Source organism: Mus caroli, chromosome 1 (genome assembly GCF_900094665.2).
Source record: "Mus caroli chromosome 1, CAROLI_EIJ_v1.1, whole genome shotgun sequence".
In the NCBI taxonomy this organism is placed as follows: domain Eukaryota; kingdom Metazoa; phylum Chordata; class Mammalia; order Rodentia; family Muridae; genus Mus; species Mus caroli.
Window position 1 is genome coordinate 24,003,350 of NC_034570.1, and position 6,808 is coordinate 24,010,157.

General features: G+C 33.3%; 1 long non-coding RNA gene across 1 annotated transcript in view; it reads right to left on the bottom strand.

Annotated features, from left to right (window-relative positions):
• Positions 1-265: 265 nt before the first annotated feature.
• LOC110305467 overlaps positions 266-6,808 on the bottom strand; it is a 57,166-nt gene continuing 50,623 nt past the window's right edge. Inside the window, exon 4 of the long non-coding RNA XR_002379162.1 lies at positions 266-364. This is a non-coding gene — a long non-coding RNA (uncharacterized LOC110305467). The remainder of the gene's footprint in view (positions 365-6,808) is intronic.

Consider the following 6,808-nt stretch of genomic DNA (forward strand, 5'->3'; position numbering starts at 1 on the left):
AAAAAACCTCGAGGTTCACCAGAAATAGAGAAAATTAAATCATTGGGTGAACTAAATCAACAGTGCAGACTTCAGTGTGATAATTTTAAATATTTTTCCATGTTAACTCATAAAACCTACTTTACTGTCATTTTGCAGCAATTTCCTTCTCACGTAAAATATGTTTGGAAAGCATATTAATAGGTGGCAACACGAAAATAATTATTCACATTAAGTTACTGTACGGTAATTTTTAAAGAAAATTGTACTCTTGCTTGCCTGGTGTTGAAACTTGAATCTTCTTCTTAGTGTCCTATTGGTTCAAAGACTGCCATTTGTTTCGAATAGAGGCTGAATGTCACTGATCTTTGAATCATTTATTATTCTGCAGAGATAGAATGGATATTATTTTTCTCTGTGGTTCACACTCTGGTTGAATGCCGCCATTCATAAAACCCTAAATAGTAGGCATCTGATTGAGCTCATGTACTTTTAACAAAGATCCCAAAGTTCTAAAAGAGAGAGTAGGACAGCATTTTGTTGTTGAGCTGTGCCAATTTAAATGTGAATGATGCCCACAGTCTCCTATATGTTTGAGTGCTTGGTTCCTAGGAGTTGGAGTATGGATGAGGGGGATTAGAGGATTGTGTTGTTGTTAGAGGAGATTCAGGAGGTAGGCTTTGGATTTCAATAGACTCTAGATATTTTAAGGTAGATCCTGTTTCCTGCGTGCTGTTGAAGATGTGGGCTCTCTAGGCTGCTGCTTTACCTGTATACCTCCTGCTACTTCTACTCTACCCTCATGAAATCTAACCCTCTATAACCTGTAAACATCAAATAAATACATCCTTCTATAATTTTCATAAGTCCTGGTATCTTACCAAAGCAATAGAGAAATAATCAGGACAATATTTCTAAATGGCAAACATTACTCAGTAGTCTCTCGTTGGATGGGTGCCCATTACATACATCCTATATAGTTGGTCAAATTTTTCAATCAAATCATGTCCATCTTTGGACAGCTCTTGATCTTCACTGCTGCCATTATAAAACGACTTAGTGTTTTCTGATAGCTTTTGATTTAAATGTTCTGATTTTCTGAGTGGAACAAAGGCAACATAGAGAAAATATCAGGGTATAAAAGAGTATTGTCCTTGACAAAATTGTCAGATATACAGTTATTGTATTTGGTATTTGCCTACAGTGTCTCTGCAGTTAATCTGTGCCACATCTTCATGTGCAATGAGACCATCACAGCCAGTGTTTGACCCCTTAGCTACATGGTGACCAGCTAATGGACTAAATATGGACATCACTTCATGATTGATGTTTTGCCTTTATCAGTTTTTCTAGGCATAAACGTGAAATAATAATGCCAGAAATGTTGAATATTTTCTATTACCTCTATGTATCTGATGCATGTTAGAACCTTAATGAATATGTTAATGATAAGCAAATTATTTTGCATAGCATAGATTTAATATATATGGACTCTGATGAATTATGTGACTCAACAGTGATTATTAGCAAAAATATCCAAATTTAGTAGGAAAATATCCTGAGAACATGTATTTTAACTTATACTCTATTTTATTGTATAGATTTCATATGTACGGTGTTTCTCTTCTACTCCATACTATACATTGACAGAATTAAAATACTTAGTGTATTTAAGGTAAAACACTAGTTTTAAGAGCTTTGCAAACTGTAGTAGTGCTTTTGTTATTTTAAATTAGTAGAAATAATTGTGTATGAATCTTTTTAAATTAGAGACTTTCTAGTTAATTTCACCTTTTCAAAGGAATGGAAATAAACAAAACACTAGCAAGATTGTTTTAATACCCAATTTCCATAAGAAAGATGTAATTAAATACTTCGTAGTACATCTATTTTGACACCAAAATGATGCACCCACACAGCTACTGACTCAGACCAATTGGTATGAAGAAGTTTCTGTCATGTTTTTTTCACTTATGGTGTAACAACAGAGCTATTATTTTTCCTTCATATCAAGATTATATATACCCCTATGGAACAAAAAACAACACAAAGCCAGCACATAAACAGGTGTTGGTGTTTAATTAACAGCTTTTCAAAGTGATTACATGGTTTGTTATTTCTATACATTGAAGTTTGAAAGCTCCATTTTATTCTGTGCTGTTTGCTTCAACATTGGCATGTGGTTACTAATTGGTCAAGAAAGGGAAAAAAAAAGTCTCACACTTGACATTTAACCACATGTTCATATTGTGAAGCATCTGCAATTTTACAAACTTACATTTCAAAAAAGATTAACACACCATTCTATTTTTATTTTGTGGAACAAGTCATTTTCAGCTATTAGTCGATATTAGTTCTCAAGTATTCCATAGGTTCACAGTGAAATAAAGGTTAACCGTGTCTCCTGGATAGAATTAACATCCATCAAAAGCATCTACTAGACTCATTTCTTATTATTAAAGAACACAGCACGAGAGAGAGAGCACAAAATGTACTCTAAATATGGTACTAGTGTTTCTGGAAAAACAAGCAAAATTGAATGCAGACTTGGGGAATCAAAGAATTACATGCAGCCTTACAGGAGAGTTTATAGCATTTCACACTGATGAATTCATAAAGAAATGCATAGAAATTACTAAGATTTCTGGTCTTGATATCATAACATTATACTTTTTCCCCCAATTTACAGTATGAGATCCAAGAAAACATTTATGTGGAAAGTTCCCAAGTTATCCATGGGTATGGCTCCATGACTTCTAAATAATTTAATATCAAGACTCATGGTTTTCAAAAGGCATTTAAGTAGTTTATACTATTATATAAAATGATAAAATCCAAGAAACAATTACAAAGTATCCTGAGCTTCAGGTCACCATGAAAATTCTCAAAATATGGTTAGAGTTAAAATATACTACCATTGTTTTCTTGTTTGAACTTTTAAAATATATTTTAAAAAGGAAAACTTATAGAAGAGTTTATCTATCTTTGCCTACTTTCTAAGATAGACAACAACATAGTGAAGCAACCAGAAAGAAGGGAAAGATAGACATATAACGAGGATAAATGTGAAGAGAACTAGAAGTTGGATTGTGAAGTCAAGCAGGTTTTCATTTTCTGCTCTTGACCTATTTTATGGAATAAACAAAATATCTAAAAAAAAAAAAAAGAAAGAAAGAAAGGGAAAAAAGGGAAACTAATGAAGCTTTTCTAATAGGAAGCATAATAGTAACAAGTCAGAAATTTATAAACTGATTGAGATAGATGATTATCATCATAAAAAGGTGACAAGTCATCCTGGCTTTCAATATCAAGATTATGGTATGTTAAGAGTAAACTATACCTGCAGTGTAGATTCAGGAAATAGGCTTGATAAGAATGAACACACAAAATATTATGTAATTATAGTTGTGTAAGTGAGGAAAATACGTGATAGAATTGAAGGGAGAGAAACAGGTTTCTAGATGATTTGTTATTATATACATCCGGGGAGGGTAAGTTTATCTGGGTGAAACTACAACACAGGATGCCAGGCTGGCGTATTGATGTTCATTATTAGCATCAGGGGAGTCTGCTGGAGCTTGATAGAGGATGCACCATCTGCAACATATTGCTTTGTGACTGTGATGCACTCTTGTTTGCTGTGCCTGCAGTTCATGCTCATTTTCAGATTCATCTTAGGTACCATTTAGTCAGAACCATTTTCAGGACCCACTTCATCACTGTACATCAAAGTTTATATGCAAAAAGAGCAGGTAGAACTTCTACAGACCACTAACCTTCAATGTAATACCATTATCCACAAAAGTGGCTGTTAACTTCATAATGCTGTGGTCCTATAATATAGTTCCTCATCGACTGATGACCCCCAACCATAACATTATTTTTGCTGTTGCTACTTTGTAACTGTAATTTTGCTTCTGTTCTGGATCATAATATCACTGATATTCAGGATATCTGTTAAATGTAACTCACTATGGAGTTAAAGCTGTTTTCATCCCTTAACATTATGTATATCTCCCTGCCTCAGCCTCTTGGGTGCTGATTAAACGCATGTGAGAGCATAAACAGCTAAAGAGAAATTTCAGCATGTAAGTAGCCCACTTCAGTATGTTTTATTTATAGTTGTAAGATATATGTTTTTTCTTATAACATTAAATTACTAAAGAAATGATTTTATATGAGGGACTCAGATGATCACATCTCTTGTTATGGATTTCTTAATTATTTCCCATTGTGGTTGAGTCATTGTCTCCTATGTTGTGACCACTGCTATACAGCTGATGTGCCAGGAAATAAACCCAGCTATGTTCTTGAAAACAGCCCTATATAAAAAAAGTGGTTCAAAAAAAAAAAAAAAAAAAAAAAAAAAAAAAAAAAAAAAAAGTTACAACTATAGGAAGGGTGTTGGGAAGAGAAAAGATTTAGTGGGGAGATAAATGAAGATATTAGGTTGTATAAGATTGAAATCCATTATATGCACATGTAAAAGTATCTAAAGTTATTTTTACACACACACAATTATTAGTAACATAGCATTTATATATAACCTAACATGGAATTGAGGTATATAATTATATCTTAGGAGAAAGTGTTTCTTTGCTTTGAAATATAAATAGTATATTTGCAAATATATTTGTAAGATATAGTTTAGACAATGACTTTACACTTTTTAGTTTCCTCTATATTAAGGAAGATAGATACATACATACATACATGCATACATACATACATAATTTTCTGGGCATCGGTGAAAAATTATTATGTGTTTTTCATATATGAAAGTAAATATTGACTTATAAGCTAATAACGAAGGCATTATGGAACATAGAATAATGGGTGAGGTGCTAATCCAAACTAATGACAAAACTTAATCTGAAATAGATCTTCTTTAGGTTAACAAAATCTGAGTATGTTTTAATGGATAGAAAACATTTATACATTTACATAAGTAACACAATATATTTTCCCATATTACAACACTTTACAAATAATTTAAAACACTGAAAGTGATTTGAAATACTACTGACAAAAAAAAAACTACTTGATTAGGTGGTAACAATAAAACCATCGAATATTAATTTTGCTTGTTTGTTTATGAAACCATTGTGTCCACATTGATTAACCAGCAGAACATGGTTGAGAAACTTATTAGGGCAGGCTGTTCTAGCAATCTATGGCATAAATAGTGAGGACAGCTATGAAAGGATTACAGGATGCAGCCAAAGTAATGACTAACATCAGATTCTTCCTGAGAAATAATTGTGGTTTGATTAGCGAAGTCTAAGCAGGAAATGACCACGCAAGAGCAGTCTCTGGTGCCTGCAGACAGAGGATGATTCAGAAAGTTATTCAGAATATACCTAAGTGTGTGTTTGTGCTTATTGGGTGAATGCATTTTCATTCTCTAGGCATGAATCACAAGCTTTGTTTTTGAAGCATTCAAATGAAATAGCACTTTTATAAATGCATATCTATAAGACAAACATTTAGGCAACTGACAAAACTTACAATGACCCAGAACTCCACAGGGCATACACATAGAAAAGTAAATGCTCTCAGCTGGAAATGGTGGCAGAGGGGTGTAATCCAGTGCTTGTAAGAGTCAGGCAGGAGGATGGCTGTGAGTTTGAAGGCAACCTAAATCACACTCCAAGTACCAAACTATGTAAGGATTCATGACAAAACACTTTCTTAATAAATAATGAATCGATATGTAATAACACAAGCAAACCTTAATGGTGGAGACTTGCATGATGAATGAGAAGGAACCCCAAATTTCATGAAATAAAATTTTAGGACATAATATATTTGATCTGACACTTGAAAATTATTTGGAACCTCTTAAGGCTTTAGAATTATGATATTCATGACTCAATCTATCAGCTGCTAATGATAGACATAGTTGAAATGCCCTTTGTGATTAAAATAGTGGACAATATAGAAGACGAAGACTCAGAGAGAAGGCCAGAAGAAAGACAAAAAAGAATAAGAGGGGAAGAAAGAATCAAAGACATACAGATACATATACTGACATAAACACACACACACATGCACACACACATGTGTATGTATACATGTAATACATATTTTACATACATAAAGTGAAGGTTACAAAGAATACATGAATAGATACATATATAATAATTTCATGAAGTGCAAAGTAAAATTACAAATGAAAGTAAAAATCTATTTCCATCTCCTATTTCCTATAATCATGTATGTGTGTTTGTGTGTGTGTGTGTGTGTGTGTGCATGAACTTGTGTGTATGCAAAAAAGAAATATTGACATTGAAATTAAGAATGGGATTGCAAGGCAGTAATGAAATAGCAAAAGGAATCACAGCATACAAGCAAATGGCTATGCAATGGAGAATTGAAAACAGACTACAGCAGGGCACAGGTGAGGAACAAAATCACTACTGTGGCCAATATACTTTGTGTGACAGGGACCAGCATGCCTGGTGCAGTTTGAAAGACAGTACAATGTACCTATGAATCCTTGCTTAAGATGTGGACACAGAGGTAATAGTTTCAAAGCAGGGATGACTCAATTGAATAAATTTATCTGGAATGCCTTAAGGAATGGGGAACAATAAAAATATACTCTCATTCCTAGTCATCTGTCTCAGTTAGGTTTCCATTACTGTGAAAAGACACCATAACTAAGGCAAACCAATACACCATATATATGACTATGCTACATTTATTTATTTATTTATTTATTTATTTATTTATTTATTTTTTGGTTTTTCGAGACAGGGTTTCTCTGTGTAGCCCTGGCTGTCCTGGCACTCACTTTGTAGACCAGGCTGGCCTCGAACTCAGAAAT